The sequence below is a fragment of the Barbatula barbatula genome (genome assembly GCF_947034865.1).
Source record: "Barbatula barbatula genome assembly, chromosome: 16".
NCBI lineage: Eukaryota > Metazoa > Chordata > Actinopteri > Cypriniformes > Nemacheilidae > Barbatula > Barbatula barbatula.
Window position 1 is genome coordinate 19,608,225 of NC_136779.1, and position 20,394 is coordinate 19,628,618.

Here is a 20,394-nt window from a genome sequence, read left to right on the forward strand (position 1 = left end):
ATACAAGAAAGGAGGAAAGGTCTTCAGACCCACAACCATGGAATCCCGGAAGTCATTCATTGACGTACACCCTGTAAGTTTTGGTTTAAATTTTTTGTACTCTAATAATCACTATGTGTGAGATAAATATTCTCAAAAGTAAATGATATATGTATATAATATCATTGTAAATTGAATTTGTTCAGATGTAAAAGACTAAAAAGTGGAGTTTGACATTTTCTAACTAAATTAGCATTTTTATTAGGCCTTCATGTTTGTCCATTAACTGCACATAACTTAAATGTTAGTTATGTTTCAATACCAAGCATCATATATTTAACAGGTGGGGAACAACATGATGGAGTATTTAAAAAATGCAGAGACCAGTGAGGTATTCCTGCACATTTTGTGTCTTGGGGACGAGGCAACGACATCTCAGACTTTCGTCATTGTTTCGGGCCATGCCATCGAAACTGACTCCTTGCTTGAGGCAGTTGATCTGTGTTTCAAGTCCTTTTTTGTGCTTGACGTCAATAAGCAGTATCTTCCTAACTGGGAATTTCTACAGCATGCAGTCAGGGCCAGATTAACACTTCACTGTACCCTGGGCAACAATATTCAAGGGCAGGGCCCCATCATCACAACCCCAGGATCACCATAATCTGGAAAAATACAGACTACATTACAGTAATACAGTCAATATACTCAATATTTCAATAACTAACTGACATCAAATGCATTTTGATATACAGATGTCAGACATCCCAACCTGCAAAAAGTCATTTCAGGGAGGTATCCCGAAGTCCCCCCCCCCAAATAAAAAGGAGGACAAGGATATGACAATTCACCACAGAACAGCACTTTACTTGAGTACCGAAATACAGTTGAATATAACAACAATGAATGAAAAAAATAAAAATTGCACACACTGCAAATGTAGTAGGCCTAGGCCTATTTTCTACATCATATGCCTTTTACTTTTCTTGCAAGCTTTCATTCTATATGTAGATTAATTTTACTATTTATATAAGCAGCTTATTCTATTTCTACTTTTATCCCAAGAGCCATCATAGAACAATCATACACCCCTACCACCCAGTCAGCACAGTTGCACTTTAATGGGACTTCAGAGTAATGTTGGATGCCCTGTTATTGTTTTATATTTTTTATACTTTATTTATTGTGTGAGTGTGTATATGAAAGTGAGTATTGTTTTAGAGGATACACAAGCAAATTTCGTTGTATGGTACTACTGCACAATGACAAATAAAATCTTGCGGGCATCAGGGAGCCGCTATCAATATGCGGGAGACTCCCGGAACTTCCGGGAGACTCGGGATGTCTGAGATGTGCAAATGTTAATCGAACTACAAATGCACCACTATGTTCTCTTGTCAAGACCACTCAGTCATTATGTTATGAAAACAAAACACATCGGCATCAGTATAATCTGGCAAAATTGACCCCCTATATAGTCACAAAAAAGAAATAAGCAACGACTTTCAAAGCATCCAATATTTATTTAACAACACCTACTCCAAACACAAATGCATAGAATTGATAGAGCCATCACAGAGGAAGTTCACAGACAAGACACAAACAAAAATCCATTGAATCCATCTCCTAGAATCAAGAAGCATTTTGGTCCTCAGCTCATTTTAAACAGAAATCACCGTCACCTCAGAATTCAACAGGACTATCAAGTTATAGCGGAATATAAACATTTTGAAATCTGCTGTTTTCACGCAACAACAATAAACAAACAAAATTAACAGCATTTTCATGGAGCCACCACAAAGAAAAAATTGATCAAATGCAGTATCATCTGCTCCTAAACTCTTCTGAACTTGTTTTAAAACAGAAAACAATCTTTCACATCACAGTTCAACAAGACAGGCAAGGGTTAAACATTTTAGTGCAATATAAACATTTGGAAATCTGTCAATTTATCTCAATTAGACAAGACAAAAAGAAATGCTAAATTATCTGTCAAAATACACAATTTGAATCCTAAATAATGGGGAAGAGCATGTTTAAATTGAAATGCTTGATTTCATTTGGCAAACACATTTTACACGAGCATTTTGTAGAGCATAGCCTCGACGAGCGGTTCAGATGGCGGTTAGACTCGAGACCCATCACCGCTTTCCACACTGATCGCACTCGCTGCAGAATCCGGGTCGAAGGTTGAAGATGCTGCTGGGGGCTCTTCGCTCTTGGGGCTGTGAACATTAGCTAGCGCCGGCAGTGAAGCAATGTTCTGGCTAGCTGAGCTGTCCTCGTTGACGGATGGTGCCTTAGCAGACTAGTTGCTAACGTTTACTAGCGTAAAGAAATTCCCTATTTTCGGTATATATTTTACATTTTCTGCGTTCCTGATATCCTTCTCTCTTTTAAATTTCTGATTAGCGCTCCCACTAAGCTACTTCGTGTTTGCATTTTTTGAGTCGTGTTGTGTTGTAGCGCTTGCCGTCACGCGACAGGCTCAGTGCACATTGATTGGTGTTACCGCCCGCGGGGCCCTTTAGAGGTCGGGGGTCCCTGGGCAATTGCCCATATGGTTAATCCGGCCCTGCATGCAGTGTATCGTTTGGATGGTCATGAGTCTTCATGTGTTAAATTTTTGAGAGCAACAGTTTTTTCTGGGCACTTGTTTAAAGTTGTCACATGTATTTTCTGTTGTTTGGAGTCTTTGTTCGGCCTAGTTTTATTGGCACAATGTTTGGAATGATTCTCACTGATTCTACGATTCTATGTGCAATGTTGACATATTGAATTGAAATCTACAGTGTCTAGTTCACACAATTTTGTGTTTTTAAAGAATCTACAAAACTTGTTTTATCTGTGTCTGTGTTGGATGAAATGCATGGTAATTGCACCCATTCAATGGTTATAAAAAGAAATGTAAAAACTCATTAAATTGATATTTAAAATTGTTTTTGTGTTGTGTAATTTGAATTACGGAAAATTAATAATAATCTTTTTAATAATAAACTTTGTGATTATTTATAATTATTGGTAAATATAAAGGTAGCAATGCAATGAGACAACGTATAACCCAATGTTTAGGTTATGTTTAACCCAGGAACACAGTTAACCTGACCCACTGGTTGGGTCAAATAAACAACCCAGCATTCTGGGTAAAATGGTTAAACCCAGCACCTGGGTCAAAATAACCCAGAGCGTGTTCTGTCCCATAGTTACCCAGCAGCTGGGTTAAGGTTGGGTTATTTTTTAACCCAGCTATTTTTAGTGTGTACACTGCGGATCCCCCTTGCATGTATTTCACCATGTTCTGTCAGCCGTCGTAGTGTTTCGAATGGGTGGGGTAGTGTTGGCGGTTAGTTGCAATTCGCAACCTTTGCTGCTCGATATTACTGACATCACATTCTCTAAAATTACAAATAAAATTTCTGGCTCCATACTTGTTTAAAAAAGTATCAAGGCTATATGCCACTGCTGTCATCAGGCAACAGGAGCAGCAGGTGATGCAACTTCGTATAATTCTAAATAGTATTTAAGATGCATATTATAGGAAATGGGACACAGCAAGTCTTCACCAAGTCTGCATCCTTCAAAGATCACAGCCTTCCAATTGGGACACAGCTAATGAGTGCCAGGTGCAGATGGCCTTATTAACTCATTAAAGGCGAAGTATGTAAAAGGCGAAGTATGTAAAATCCGCAGTTAGAGGGCGCACATTCAAAACAGATATGTTCAAAACAACAACAAAAGCATAGCTTAATTATGCTGTGTCCACTTCCACTCCACCACTAATAATCAATCAGACGTAAATGAGAAATCACATTTATGGACGAGGTAAAGCAGTAAAGTTTTATCAATATTACGTTTGATGACGTGATTTTTTCCTTATAGCGAATGACACTTAATGACAGTTGTCATAAACATGCATAAAACCTTCATATTCATGACATGTGTGATGTAGCAAATAAATAGCAAAGGTTATGTTCGTCTTAGAAACTAGCTACAGATTGGAAAATTCTGTTTGCTCATTACGGGACCTTACGTTAACCCAACTGATGGAAATAAATAATAATAACTGAACTTAAAACAGTTTTGTTGCAAAGCACAATATTATGGTGAAATTAGATCTCGTGTTTGTTGACTTAAAACCAAATTTGTTGTATAAGTGGTGTCGGTTCTACCGGCGTCTGTCCGAATGAGAGTCGGGCGCTCTAACGACTTGGCTAAACACCGCAGCGTCTTTTCACACTGCAAAAAGGCTAATAAATATGAGGGGCCGTTTAGGCCATAATTATTGAAATGACTCTTACAAACACTAGTGAAATAAAAACATCGATCGAACTTAGTGAAATTCATTCATACATATTAATGAAATGACTCTTACAAACACTAGTGAAATAAAAACATCGATCGAACTTAGTGAAATTCATTCATACATATTAATGAAATGACTCTTACAAACACTAGTGAAACCATACATATGTATTACTGTAATCTTTTACAGACACATTTCAGTGTAGTCGATGAAAGATTTCAGTGTAGTTGATGAGAGCATATTTCACTGGAAAAGGAAGCTGCATCCTCACTTCCGTTTAGTTTGGCGCGCGTTGATGACGTGCAGATATGCCGCGAACAGGAACCTGTCAGATGCAATTAATTTACTGAATTAATTACTTATTAGTTCCTCCAACAACTCCGACCCACTTGCCAGGAAGATCTCATATGCACAGATCTCATATTGCCTTGGCTTAGGAATGAACTGGCAGCGAACTTTAAGCTGCTTGGGCATAAGCCGCCGCACACAGACAACGTCTCGCAGGAGTCACGCAATCTGCGGTTGAGATAAGTGCGGTCACGCTATACGCTTAATTGCGCATCTACACAGGGTTGTACGGTAGCGATCCTCTTGAAAAGTCGAATTGTGAAAAGTAACCACTGTCTGGACATTTCGTTATGGTGTTAAAGGTTATGATCGTACTTTTACAGCAAACAATAAATCTATATTCCCATTATTTTGTTGTTTGCCTATGCAATCAGATCATTTGGATCCGGAAATGGAATATGGCCTTTTATATATGGTATGAAACATTCTAGAATATGACTTACAAGAAAAACCATAGCCCCTTAAATTATTTATTATTTGTTTATTTTATTTGTATTAAAAAATATATATTATTATTATTTTGTTATGTTTTTATTATAATTGTATTTATGTCATGCACATGGACTGTATTTTCTATTATAACGTTTTGAAATGCCATGTTGTTTTGTATACAAATAATTGTTAAATAAAATTTTAAAAAATAATTATTTGTATACAAAACAACATTACAAAACGTAAGGACTGCAGTTCTAGTAAACAAGGGTTCTCCTCATCCACACCTCTTACAGCTTGCAACAATGAATGCAAGGTTCTCGTTTGGTCCTCTAGCTCTCTGTGAAGGCTCAACATATTCGTAGCACCATTCGCTGTTTGAATGTCCTCTAAACACTTAAGTGCACTTCTTAGAAAAGCTGTAATATCATCTTCATTGTTACTCGTGTATGAAAATAGCGCAAAACACTTGCTAAAACAAAAAACATCGCCGTGGCGTCATTTTGAAATCTTAAAACCAGAGTTTTATTTCCTCGACACACTCTTTAAATCCTGGTAAAGTGGGAGTAAAGCTTCATTCGAATGTGTAGTTCCTATTGGAATTGCAGACGCCAAGAATTACGGAACCGCACGCTTCAGCTTTTTGGGACAGTTTTATAGTTTTATAGCCAAAATATATTTTTAGACAATAAAAAAATTGCATTGACAACGAAACTGTATAAGGAAAAACCGAAGGTAGCGCGGGCGATTGTAAAATATTGCTCAGTAAATTAATTGCATCTGACAGGTTCCTGTTTGCGGCATATCTGCACGTCATCAACGCGCGCCAAACTAAACGGAAGTGAGGATGCAGCTTCCTTTTCCAGTGAAATATGCTCTCATCAACTACACTGAAATCTTTCATCGACTACACTGAAATCTTTCATCGACTACACTGAAATCTTTCATCGACTACACTGAAATCTTTCATCGACTACACTGAAATCTTTCATCGACTACACTGAAATCTTTCATCGACTACACTGAAATCTTTCATCGACTACACTGAAATCTTTCATCGACTACACTGAAATGTGTCTGTAAAAGATTACAGTAATACATATGTATGGTTTCACTAGTGTTTGTAAGAGTCATTTCATTAATATGTATGAATGAATTTCACTAAGTTCGATCTATGTTTTTATTTCACTAGTGTTTGTAAGAGTCATTTCATTAATATGTATGAATGAATTTCACTAAGTTCGATCGATGTTTTTATTTCACTAGTGTTTGTAAAAATCATTTCATTAATATGTCTGAATGAATTTCACTGAGTTCGATCGATGTTTTTATTTCACTAGTGTTTGTAAGAATCATTTCATTAATATGTCTGAATGAATTTCACTGAGTTCGATCGATGTTTTTATTTCACTAGTGTTTGTAAGAGTCATTTCAATAATTATGGCCTAAACGGCCCCTCATAGCCCCTCATATTATGATGACAACATGGATACAGTAATCATAACACAGAGAGAACATTATAGTTGCATACCTTTATCTTTTCAGCATGCAGGGGCGCCAATTTGCCAATTCCCCACACAATGAATGAATGAATGATAGATAATAGATAACCGATTTGCGGCGGCCCAGAGATTTTTTACTGCTTGTACGGTGCCGCCCCCCGGTTCGCCCGTGCCTAAAACCGCCACTGGTTAAAGGCAGAAGCAGCTTGGCCGCTGGCAGAGAACAACTTCAACAGCAAGGCAAACTTCATACGGCATGAATTGGATGGATGAAACGCTCAGACTTTGATCAGCTAGCCGAGGACGGGCAGATGTGGGTGGCCACAGATTCCTCCAAAGTCAGGAACTTCATGTAGCCATAGATCGTGTGGGCACGAGTCGGATGGAAAAACGCAGGGCAGCTTCTTTGTCCGAGGGGACCCAGTCATCGCACTCAGAGGCTGGTGACATCATCATGCAAAGGTACTGCAGGGGGAAGACGGCTGTCCCCGAGATCCCCACCCACGGAACTCTAGTGCACAAACGCAAGAATGCATTCTCGAAATGAAGTAGCCTGTGCTTCAACAGAATGTCGGCTTCCACATTTGCATGTCATTATACAGCTTTCTGCCCTAAGCATGATGTGCTGTACCTGCATCTAGGACAGAAGATGGAGGCAGTAAACTCAGACCCACACAAATCCCCAGAGGAGACTGGCCCTCAGTAGTGTGGGCCAGTGGGCAACGGGCAGTCGATAATCATAGAGCGTGTTTCAAAAGCCCATCCAGGATCCGCCTAGTCAGTGGTGAGGGCAAGTGAGAATAGACTTGAGGACTAGAACTGCAGCGTGCAGACGTCTGGCCCCTATCAGATCCAGATGGCAACAGAGCATTTTTAATGGAAAATACCACCATGTCTATGATAACACGACTAAATCTAATTATGAGATCATGAGCATGAATGTTTGATTTCCACCATTCATTGATTTCAATGATTTCAATAATTGGCATGAAATTTAAGAAAACACGGTTATATTTTCACAGAATGCTCTTTAAATTATGATGATTAAATGTAGAAAACATTAGCTCAGTGTCTACAATCTAAGTCACATATTTCCTATTAAATCTTACATCGGGGTAAATTATTGCAGAGCTATGTAAAATAAAGGTCAGTCTAATATTCAGCTGGTTTATTTCAGTTCAAAACTTTTCCACAACCTTAATAACCCGTTAACTGTCATTGTTCCATACATGGAAAACCTGAGTTTGCTTCAATATTGTGCATGGAATTTCTAGTCGAATCATGACAAACTATATTTGGAAAGGTCTAAGACTCTAGAATACAATTCTTTTTGGTGTTTTTTCAAATAATTTATTCAGGAAGAGTAATTGTTTCTTTTTTACGGAGAGTGTGCTTAGATTTGTTAATTGTCCTTTCACTTGTCACCGTTCCGTATACGGAACATCCACGCTTGCTTCCATATTTTTGTGATAATTCTGATCTTATTATGACAAACTATATATCGTCGGAAAGGTCTGAGACTCTACAATACATACTTTATGATTTTTTTATAAAATAAAGTATGTAGGAAACGAAATTGATGCATAAAGGACGAGAGTGTGTATCAAAAATAAATACATTCCGTGGACCACATTTACATCAATACTGTGCATGTAAATTCTTATCTTATCATTACAAACTTTATATTGTTGGAAAAGCAAAATAAACTAGATTACACATTTGATCAGTGTTTAGAAGAACAATCTATTTAGGAAGATACATGGATACATAAATGATAATTGATTCATAAATTAGTGTGCATCAAAAGCATATTATACAAAAATATTCATAAAAAATTATTGTTTTTATGTTGTTTCTGTGCTTTTGTAGTTTTTAATTGTGTCTGGTATGTGGAAGAGTAAAAAAAGCATCTCAATGTCCTTTGTGGTCAAATATTAGTTCAAGTGTTAAAACCAATGGAAGTCTATGGGCCCCTAAAGGATATAGGTGGTATGGCGGCTAAAAAACTTTACAGACCCCTCAAAATTCTATCATGACCAAACTTGATACAACACTTGTTGACACTTGGGACTTTGACCTTCGGAAAAAAAAATCTGATTTAAAAAAAAATTAATTGTCTTTTTTATTATTTTTTATACCCTAAACCTTTTATTTATTTATTTTTATAATAAACATAACATATTCCTTTCCAAAAATAAATTTTTTGGTGTGATTTTTTTTAGGACTAATCTTCTTATTGTCTTCTTTCAAACGAGACCAACCGTAGGTCTTTATTCCAAAGATTTCATGAGTTACAGCCATTCAACAATGCGTTTTTTTCATGATTCTCTAAGTATAGTGGCAGGATCATGACAGAACCTAATGTTTAATGTGGAGAGAGGCAATTATTGTTGTAATTGCCTTCCAAACGCTCTCTCCAGGTCTCGTCTCTGTTCCCATCCTCTCGTTATTGATTAATGCCCTACACCTGTTTCCCTCTTGATTTGCTCCCTTACTTAATGCCCTTGTGTCTTCTGTCTTGTGCTGGTTCATTGTGGTTTGTGTGGTGAGTTCCTGTGGTGTGTTAGTTTAGTTATTTGTAGTTAGTTTTAGTCCTGTTCTGGCTTGTCATAATAGTCCCATGTTTTGTTATATTACCCCGTGGGTCTTTGTTTTATTATTTATTAAATATATGTTAACCCCTTACCCGCTGTCTGCACCTGGGTCCTCTCTCCGTGTCTCACCACTCGAGAATCATGACAGTTTTCATGTGAATGCTCAAAAAGGGCCCTGACGTGGAACAGGTTAATAATATACTTGTCTTAAGTGTCTTATCTGAAAACTGTAAAGCGTAGACTTTACAATGACTTGCTATAAAAGCTTTAGGGTTAATCATGGACTTTGGATTAAATTTGAGTTGATGTAGAAGATTTATAGCAAGCTTACTGATTTGTGAACTCTGAAACTCTGAGTTTGTTCTGCTAGCTTCGTGCAACAGGTCGCTGGTTTTTGCATTCGTGTCCAAACACTCTTGGCACGGTATCTACACTCCATGATTTGTGACCTTATATGGCCATGCATTCTTACTTGCATTGAACTTGTTGGTATGGGTTTAATAATGTTCTTGTAATATTGTTGGTAACTGTTTCAGACATGTCTTTGTTCATCTTTTTTCACCAGTATTTCCCTTTTAATTCGATCATCTTAATTTGTGTCTTGAACTTGAAACTTAGTTGTAGATTACTACTAAAATAACAATCACTAATAATCACTTATCACTAAAACGATAAAAATAAAAACTTTCACCCATCACCATGTTGAAACATTAACATAAACCTGATACCTTAATGTATCATGTTGCCTTCATAAGCATAACCGTTGTCAGTGTAAAAAGATGAATCTCAACATCATATAGTGAGGGATGGAATTGGCAGAAGGATCTTTTCTCTCTTTTACATCTCTTTGAAATACAGTGCCCTCCACTATTATTGGCACCCTTGGTAAATATGAGCAAAGAAGGCTGTAAAAAATAAATTTGCATTGTTTCTCTTTTTGATCTTTTATTAAAAAAATGTCCACTATTCCAAAATTTCTTTAAATAAAACAATTTGAAGTGGGGGGAAGATAAAATTAAGATTTTTTTTCTCTTTTACACCATAGTCACAATTATTGGCACCCTTAGAAATTCTTATGCTATCTCCCAATTATATTCCCATTGATATTTACAGTATATTTTCTTAGCACACCAAGGTGACTAAAGACATACTGTTGTCCAGTCATGACTTCTTGTTTCACAGGAGAATAATTATTAGTAACACGAAGCCCAAACCCCCTTAATCTTTTATCACAATCGATAAAACCAAAGAATGTACTTCTGATGTGCAATATAGTTCTGTTGAGCTACACAAAATACAAAATGGCTTTAAGAAAATAGTTAAAACAATGAAAAATCTAATATCCAACATCAGGGCAATGATCAAGAAGACTTAATGGACTGGAGATCCAGAAAATCAGCTTGAAACAGGTTGTGTGTCTATATTGTCTCAATGCACCGCAGGGAGAAGAGTTTGAGTGGCCAAAGACTCTTCAAAGAGCACAGATGGAAAATTGCAGTAATCCGTTGAACGGTCAGAAAGCATTTAATAAAAATAAAGGAAAACTGCTCCTACTTCCACAAGTTGTTTGGGACACTGTTCAAGAAACAAATCTTCTGCTATCATTCAAAACCAAACTCTACCATATCAATCTGCTGTACAGGAACTCCAACCAGGACTGGGTTCTATGGCCATATGAAATGAAAAAAAGATTTTTTACAGCAATAAAACAATATCGGTTTGGTGCACACAGGGATAAAAAATGGCCCAGGTCCACAGTAAATATGTCGCCAGATCTTTATTGTTGTGAACATCAGAGGTCCTGGACATCTTGTTCAGATACATGGCATCAAAAACCTGAAATATCATAATGGGTCATGGTTAGATCTTCCAGCACACTGGTTCAAAATAAACATCAAAATAAATAAAAAAGTGTCACTGAACACAAAATCAAGATCTTGCCATAGCCATCCCAGGTCCCTGATCTGAACACTATGGAAAATTAGTGTATTAACTGAAGATAACAGAGCATCAACATTTGAAGGACTTTAAGAGATTCTGTACGAAGGAATGGACTCGAATGACTAGCCATATGTTCTCAAAAACTGTACCTTCTTCGTGGCATGCTAAATAATAAAAAAGGCAATCTTATAATTCCTCTTATTTATATTTAAAATGATTAATATTTGGGAGAGAGCATGGGAGAGGTTAAAGTCACCTAGAAGGGTTGTACTGTGTACTCACTTTGAAATGTTAAAAGGTAAAAAATAACTAGTAATCCAATTTCGGATTAGTACGGTACATTATGAACACTGTTTTATTACAGTAAATGAATCGTGTAACTTTACTTTGGCAACTGGGTTGAAAGTACAGCATATACACAACATGAGCTAAATATTTCAAGTCTGTCGTGCAGGGACGTGCACAGGAATTTTGAGGGGCATTTGCTCTGACCTGAAAAAAGGGCAACCCCCCACCCCCCAAAAAAACCTCACAGGCTATATGAAGGACTGAGAATAACAGGATCTTTATTCATATATATATATAAAGAAGTAAAACACTGAAATACAGCACTCAATCACCTTAACTAGTACCAATAATAACACAGAAAAACATAACTCCCTGAAATATCTCTCCTGAATCCGCCTCCCTTTCATGGGCATCTTGGCTTCAAACATTATCCAAAATAGTGATAGGATTAGGCATTTAACCATTTAGAATAAAATAATTAATGTGATGCAATGCTTCCATCATTTATTCTTCTTGCTCAAACGAAATGTGAGAAACTAACTATCAGCAGACATGTAGCTTAGTTTGCCTAATGCCTACCTACCAAAAAATAGTAGCAGGCTGCTTGTCTGCAAGCTATCTGTCTTATTATTTAGGCTAAACGTGGCAAACTCAGCCTGGATTTATGAAGATTTTAATTCATTTCACAAAATGAATGATGATGATGATTGTTCGTTTGTTATAAATCACAAACTCACCTTTTCTGACAACGTAATAGTGGCCATTTCCATAACACCAAAAAGGAGGACACTTTCCAGCATTAAGTGAGGCAAGAATAACTGCATAGGACTCTGGTGTACTCGCAACTACAATACAATTTTGTGCATCATATCGCCTACTCTGTTTTTTTTTAAATTGTCTAGCAATGAATATTTGACCTAAGCTTAAGGGAAGATGTATCTGCAGCTCGTCGGTTACTTTTGTTTTTCTGTGCTGGTGTGGTAGGTCTTATACATTTTTCATGGCACCAATTGGTGGAGCCGATTATTAGCTGTCCTATCCGTTGATATGGGGAGGGAATATATATCCTAGGTAAAAGGGGTTGGTTGTTATACTAGTCCCGCCCTTCTTGCTTCTGCGGTACATCCGGTCGTCCAACAGGTATGTAGGAATGTCGACTATGTCATTTATAGCCTGTATTAGATTAACGCTAGCGGTTCTTTGCAGAACGGCGCGTTGAGAAACCTTGTGACTGGCATTTGGTTGGCGTCGCCCCAGGTAAATGTACTGGGTGTGGTGGTGTGATGTAAGATTGGCTGGGGGTGACACCAGACAGGCTTTGTTTACAGGCGAACCGTGAGTGAGCTGGAGTCGAGCTTGGGTGTCCGTAGTTAATATTTTGGCTTTGGCTGTGTGTGTATTTAACATACCGACCGTGTCGTCCCCCCCCGAACATTTGTGTGATTACTGGATTCGCGGAGTTACGAGATCAGGTGTGCACGGTACGTGGGTTAAACCTCGTCCCGCTAACATTCTATTTTTAGACTTTGGGATGATGATGATTTCTGTATGTCTCTGTCTGCATAAACAAACTCCGCCTACAGACTGAATGAGCCGCAACCGCTTAAACGATCATTTGTTGTTGCTTATCGGGTTTCTTCATGGTATGTATTTGGAAAGTTTATCCGGATTGTAATGTGGTTTAATCGATCTAACCATTTATTGCATTACTGACAGATTGGCTGTGCCCCTACAAATGAGTAGTTCTCACGCGTTTGAGCTACGAGAGTTATCCGGAGGCGCTGTTGCTTTACCATATGTTATTGTTATTTTTTTCTTTAGTTTAATTTGTTTTGCTTGTGTTTGCTGTTTGTATTATTATTTTTCTCTTATTTTTACTGTGCCTGGTTGGCATTGGTTTTGTTTTGTTTGGATTTTTTGTTTTGTTTGGCTTACGGTGGCATTCTTCCATCCCCATATTTTATATTTCTTCATTTCCAATGATTGTGTACGAATCTTTTAAATAAAAGTATATATATTTCTATGCTCACGTCTCTTGCCGCTTCTTGAAGTGAACCTGTGTGCTTTAAGTTATACAAATTTCCATTTTGTCCCTGGCCAGTATCCAGGGTGGTGTAGTCGCTCCATTTTGTGGTCGATTGGCGTCAGGTCACACTGGCATGTCGCAGGTCCCTTGACTACAAACGTCCACTTCACAGCGACATCCATGAAAAGTGTCTCTACAGCCTTTTCATATAAAGTTGTGCTCTTTTGTCCATTCCAGATTAAAAGAGGTTTCAGCAAGTTACCGCTATGATGTGACGAAGCCAGCACGTGGACTCCACTTCCACGTCGTGGAGGCTTGTTTACGTTATTAACCAATGATATATCAGATATTTATTTGACACCTCTTTCAGCCAATCATTTGTTTGACTGGAGATCTTACGGCGTCAGACGCAATGCTGCTGCGTCCCAATAAATGTTCTAAAGCGGTTTTTGTTTAGGCCGATTCAGCACAAAAGAAGGACAAATGAGTGTCCGGTTTGAGGCTGCCACGGATGCGGGGGCTTAAAATCCGGACTGTCCGGCCGAAATCCAGACGTGTGGTGTTGAGTTGTATCACCCGATAACCGCGACAATCTCCTTCTAGGGCCGCTCATGCTGGCTCAGCTCAGGTGCCGGTCACGTGCAGTGCTGAACCCAAGAGTTCGCCCTTCCTCTTCTGACTTTCACTTTCGTTGCCCGAATACGGAGGTGAATGAGGCTTTTCGCGTTTTTATCTAGACTTATGTGAAATTCTGCATTCATTGTACATGATTGATTTACTTATTTTCCACCTCGGGAGGGCAACGTGAGTCGAGAAGGGCATATGGACCTGAGCAACCCCCCTGTGCACGTCCCTGCGCACGTCCCTGCTGTCGTGTAACAAAACTTTCTTAATAAGACTTCTGGAGGCTTTTACAAATGAACCTAACAGTTTATATTTTAGAGATAGTTGAATAATAATAAAAATTGTCATCATTTACCTACCCTCATGTGGATTTAAAGCTGTATACATTTCTTTGTTCTGATGAACACAAAGAAAGATATTTGGAAGAATGTTAGCAATTTTCAGTTCTGGGACAACATCCAAAAATATATAAAAAAATGTTGTTCTGTTGAACACAAACGAGATTTTGAAGAATTTAGAAAAACGAACAGTTCTGGGGCACCTTTAACTGCCATTCAATCTTTGGTAGTCAATGATGTTCCGGAAGTGAAAATTGCAAACATTCTTTCAAATATCTTTCTGTGTTAATCAAAACAATGTAATTTACACAGGTATGGATATATCAAGACAGAATTTTCGTTTTTGGGTGAACTATCCCTTTAATATATATATAATTTAACGCTTTGGATAAAAGCGTCTGCCAAATGCCTAACAGGTCATTGACATCCATATTTTACTGATATGGCCAGGCAAAGAGCCATGAGCAAGAAGAGTCACCCTTTAAAATACTTATTTTAAGCCAGATATCTACATTTTATGCATTTGGCAAACGCTTTTATCCACTATACATTTGTTTCTAAGGTCGTGCAATCCCTGGGATCGAACACATGCTCTAATAGCGCCATGCTCTAACCACTGAGCTACAGGAAAGCTCACTGAGTAACTTTTATTAGAATGCCTTTGATAAAAACATTACTGGTGTGCATCTTCAGACAAAACAATGGCAATGATGTGTAATATATACTCACCTAAAGGATTATTAGGAACACCATACTAATACTGTGTTTGACCCCCTTTCGCCTTCAGAACTGCCTTAATTCTACGTGACATTGATTCAACAAGGTGCTGAAAGCATTCTTTAGAAATGTTGGCCCATATTGATAGGATAGCATCTTGCAGTTGATGGAAATTTGTGGGATGCACATCAAGGGCACGAAGCTCCCGTTTCACCACATCCCAAAGATACTCTATTGGGTAGAGATCTGGTGACTGTGGGGGCCATTTTAGAACAGTGAACTCATTGTCATGTTCAAGAAATCAATTTGAAATGATTGGAGCTTTGTGACATGTTGCATTATCCTGCTGGAAGTAGCCATCAGAGGATAAACGATGCCTAATTGGCACTAAGGGGCCTAAAGTGTGCCAAGAAAACATCCCCCACACCATTACACCACCAATGGCCTGCACAGTGGTAACAAGGCATGATGAATCCATGTTCTCATTCTGTTTACGCCAAATTCTGACTCTACCATCTGAATGTCTCAACAGAAATCGAGACTCATCAGACCAGGCAACATTTTTCCAATCTTCAACAGTCCAATTTTGGTGAGCTCGTGTAAATTGTAGCCTCTTTTTCTAATTTGTAGTGGAGATGAGCGGTACCCAGTGAGGTCTTCTGCTGCACTTCAAGGTACCAGATACTGGTTGGTACAAACACACTCGATTTAGCATATGGTATGTGCAAATAGAAAAGTCCAGCAAGCTACCACTCTGTCCCAAACGGCTACAGGACGGTACTGAAAGTACTTCAACTACGACAGGAACAAAGCCATGACAGTAACATTGGACTGGTGAGGATGCAAGGCCGAGACAGAAAACTCATTCCAGCTGGAGGAACAGATGTTCTGGAGGGAGTGACATCAGTGAAAGAGTTCCATACTGAGAGGTCTGCTATCATGGAGTACCTTCATCCTCTTCTCTGCCTGGAGGGCTGCTTGTAAAGCCCTGCCTTGTTGATCTACCAGTCATACTACCAGTTGTGGTCTCAAATGAGTCAGAACACAACATTATTATCCCAGCTAAGAGTGTGACTGCTGAGCTCAGTTCAATCCAGGCCATTCTGTCTCACAAACAGAGCGTGACCAATCCATCTGAACCAGAACCTTCCAAGGCAGCTGACATAGCCTTTGACTTTGTTGAGTCCCTGGTCCCTCCAGAATGGAAAGACAGAATTATTCGAAAATGTAATAGCATGCCTGAGGTCTTCGCCCAGAACGACACTGACTTTGGAAGGACAGACAAGTCAAGCATCACATCAAACTGTCCGATCAGAGAGCATTCAAACTCAGAGCTCGGCCAATACACCCACACGATGTAGAAGCTGTTCGTCAACATCTTCAAGAGCTTCTGAGGTGATTTGTGAAAGTGAGTCTCCATTCTCCTCTCCAATTGTTGTAGTCAGGAAGAAGAAAGGCCAGGTACACCTCTCTATTGACTACAGGAAACTGAACCTGCAGATGGTGAAAGACGCCTATGCACTTTCGAGGATGGATGACACCTTCACAGCACTCTCCGGTTCCAAGTGGTTCAGCGTCCTAGATCTAAAGTCTGGCTACTATCAGATCGAAGTCAACGAGTAGCAGGATGGACAGCTGCGTGTAATCGCCTATGCGAGCAGAGGGTTATCGCCTAGTGAGTCCCGTTATCCAGCTCACAAGCTTGAGATTTTAGCGCAGAAATGGTCTGTAACAGAGAAGTTCAGTGACTACGTCTATGGCAATCAGTTCACAGTAGTCACTGACAGCAATCCCCTTACGTACATACTTCCTTCAGCCAAACTCGATGCAACCAGCTACAGGTGGTTAGCTGCTCTTTCTACCTTCTCCTTTTAGCTCCAGTACCGCCCTGGAAAGCAGAATGGAGATGCTGACGCACTATTGTGACGTCCCCATGGGGACCTGCGTTGCGACCCCTCATCTTAAAAAGAGTGGGACAGGATCCACCAGTTCACACAACACCATCTATCAGATCCAGGTAACATTGAGGCTGTGGATCAAGGGGTTGTTCGTGCCATCTGTGAGAGACAACTTATTTATTGTGCCAATGATGGAATGGGTAGAGATGGAACTATCTCCCTCGTCGAGAGCCTTGCTATCTCTGGAGGGGCTGTACCTGACAGCTTTGAGCAGAAAGAGGAGCTTGGAGGGCTTCCCATCGTCCCGCACCTATCAGAGGCAGATCTCAGAGACAAACAGAGAGCTGACCAGTGCATTAAATATGTCATCTCGCAGATTGAGCATGACGAGAAACCACCACCCGCTGTGAGAGCTTTGCTTTCCGGACCTACTTCAATTAAATTCAATTTTATTTATATAGCGCTTTTCACAATTTGCATTATTCCAAAGCAGCTTTACAGGGGAAAATAAGAAAAACACTAAAAAATGTGGTAAACATGGGTCATATGGGAAAAGACAGCACGCTAGACTTGGTCAGAGCGAGATTCTACTGGCCGAGGATGGCCTCTGACATTCAGAGGAAAGTCAAGAAGTGTAACAGGTGTGTGCTCAGGAAAACCTTACCTGACAGGGCAGCACCTTTAGTGAACATCATGTCAACAAGACCGCTTGAACTGGTCTGCATGGACTTCTTGTCCATTGAACCGGACAGAAGTAACACAAAGGACATTCTTGTGATCAAAGATCACTTCACAAAGTACGCAGTGGCTATCCCAACACCAAACCAAAAGGCTCAAACAGTTGCAAAGTGCTTATGGGAAAATGTCATCGTCCATTATGGTATTGCCTAGAAACTGCACACCGACCAAGGTCCTGAGTCGCAGCAAATCAAACAACTGTGTGACATTGCAGGCATACAGAAAATTCGAACAACTCCATACCACCCAAGGGGCAACCCGGTGGAACGTTTTAACCGTGGATCCTTTGGTCCACGAGTACAACTGTACCCAGAGTAAAGTGACTGGGTTCACCCCGTATGAGCTAATATTCAGACGCCAGCCACGCCTGCCGGTCGATCTTGCATTCGGCTTACCTGTCAAAGAAGAGCAAGTCACACTCCCAGTACGTAAAGCACCTCAAATCCCATCTCAAGGAGAGCTACAAAATAGCTACACGGGGTGCTGCCAAGGAAGCTGAAAAGATTAAAACAAGATTTGACAAGTGTGTGACTCCTTCTGCTCTGGACTTCGGAGACAGAGTACTTGTCAGGAATGTACGTATTCGTGGAAAGCACAAGCTCGCTGATAAATGGGAGTCCACTGTCCATGTGGTAGTGAGGAAAGCTGGAGACCTCCCTGTCTATACAGTAAAACCAGAGACCGGAGAAGGCCCTCGGCGGACATTGCATCGAGACCTCTTGCTCCCATGTGGGTTCCTCCATGTAACACCAGAAGAAGAACCCAAACCACTCGAGCGCCACAAGACACGCCAGAACATTCGCAGTGACCCAAGAGAAGTTGATCAGTCCTCAGATGAGGATGATATCATTCCTGTTTTCTGGTCCCAAAGAGAAAGAGTCTTTTGTACGTCATTTTTGCACGTCCAATTTGGGTTACCCGCAGGTGCAGACTGTGACGCCAGATGACGTCTTTTTTTCAACGTCTACCGAACGTCCAGTATTGACGTACACATGACCTCTATATATGGTCTAGATTTAGTCCAAATGTGGTTGTTGTGGGTTTTTTTTCAAAATAAATTCACACTTATTTTAGAGGCATAAACGAAGCTACAGTAAGTTAACTGGTACAAGAAACAGGTCCTCCACCTTCTTGAAACATATGACTAGTCATACACAGAGGTTTACAAAAAAAACAATTCAATCACCACTCATTTATTTTAATCTTTATTTAACTGGGACTGTTAAAGACGCCTTTAAAAAGACGTCCGTTTTAAGACTATTTGGTCGAGGTAAAGTCGTGGTATTTTTTAGACTTGAATTAAGCATAAATTCATTATTTCATCATACATTATTATAATTTTAAAGTAAGACAACTGACAAAAAAGTAAGCAACAACAAAACATTTATTACTATTACATACAAATAATTGTAAATCGATTATAAACCAAAATAAATACAACCGCCAGATCATCAGGGGCATGTTTAAGGTCTCCCACGGCTTTGGTTATCGTGTGTTCGGCGGCCTTGCTGTCCCACAGACTGCATCTGTAATGACAAAGATACACTTGTGTTGTTTTCACTGCATAAAAGTAATTAGAGTTGATACATGGTTTATTTCTACGTAGTAGCCAATACAAGAAATGTTTTTATCCTCTGTTTCAGTTAAAAGTAAGCCATGACTTTCGTCAACTCACAATATAAGCTGTTTGGTTACTTTCCTGTTTTGTTATTTTGTGGAACACTGTCTCGTATTTTAAATAAATAGAGAAATTGAAACAATTAATGCCGTTTTGACTTCACTATCTTCTGCATCTTTTAGGCATATTAGAAATAAACTGGGGAGCAGCAGTGTTAGTGTCGATTTTTAGTTAGGCTATTTAAACCATGCGAAACAGACTGAGAAAATGCAGGATTAGTTCACCACTTGAAAATCGTCACTGAAAAAATAGAGAAGAGAGTTTATTTCTTAATTAATTTGAACTATTATTATTACTTTTGTACATAATATGTTATTTGTTTAGTTGTGGGCTCATGTTTTAGAATGAATTTAAATAAAGTAAAAATATTTTTACCTCAGAAAAACGGCAGTACGTGGTGTTAACAGAGAAGTCAGTCAGGGCGGTGTGCGCGCGATGGTCAGTCACCATGGTCACAGACCCCAGCTTCGCCGTCTCGGCATGCGAGCAAGAACTTCTGACAGAAGTTTTTTATATAATATATTTTTTATTTTGGGATATTTTATTGTACATTTATACGATTATACATTGTGATATACTACCAAATGACCAAAAAAGTAAACGCATTAAAAAATTAGTCTGCGCTGCAGCTCCATGAGTTCATGAAACTACGTCATTGCGCATTGCATTTTGGGAAGATTCCGCCATGTATTCTACGTATACTAGCAGTACACAATAAGAATAACAACGGGACTTACAAAGATCAGATGTAAAGTTCCATACAGAGAACATGTTAAAGATAAATACCATTTGCGGTACTTATAGTAAATATTAAAGCAATCCAACGATACGCAAATAAGCTGGTGATAGTGGACATTAACCTGCACTTGCCATCGCTTTGTTTAAATATATCTTTATATTTATTTAACATTATCTGTAACAATATGTGTAAAAATATTGTAAGCAACAAATCAACCTTTTAAAAAGACAAAACGATTCTGCGTCTGTTTTT

At 39.0% G+C, this 20,394-nt stretch overlaps 1 protein-coding gene and 1 long non-coding RNA gene across 5 annotated transcripts in view; one reads left to right on the forward strand and one right to left on the reverse strand.

Moving 5' to 3' along the window:
- Positions 1 to 6,578: 6,578 nt before the first annotated feature.
- On the reverse strand, positions 6,579 to 9,327 carry LOC306905998. Its single transcript, XR_013787796.1, has 3 exons — positions 9,248 to 9,327; positions 7,193 to 7,404; positions 6,579 to 7,072 (listed from the first exon to the last, which is right to left on the reverse strand). It is a non-coding gene; the product is annotated as an uncharacterized lncRNA (long non-coding RNA).
- A 151-nt stretch (positions 9,328 to 9,478) lies between these two features.
- The window catches only part of LOC306905995 (sulfotransferase 1 family member D1-like), a 32,451-nt gene continuing 21,535 nt past the window's right edge, over positions 9,479 to 20,394 (forward strand). For 2 of the 4 annotated variants that reach the window (XM_079477034.1, XM_079477029.1), the window contains exon 1: positions 9,510 to 9,579. The gene's annotated coding sequence lies outside the window, so the exon portion shown is untranslated. Of the gene's footprint in view, positions 9,580 to 20,394 lie in introns of all 4 variants that reach the window. The other 2 variants (XM_079477037.1, XM_079477036.1) reach the window with 2 other exon arrangements.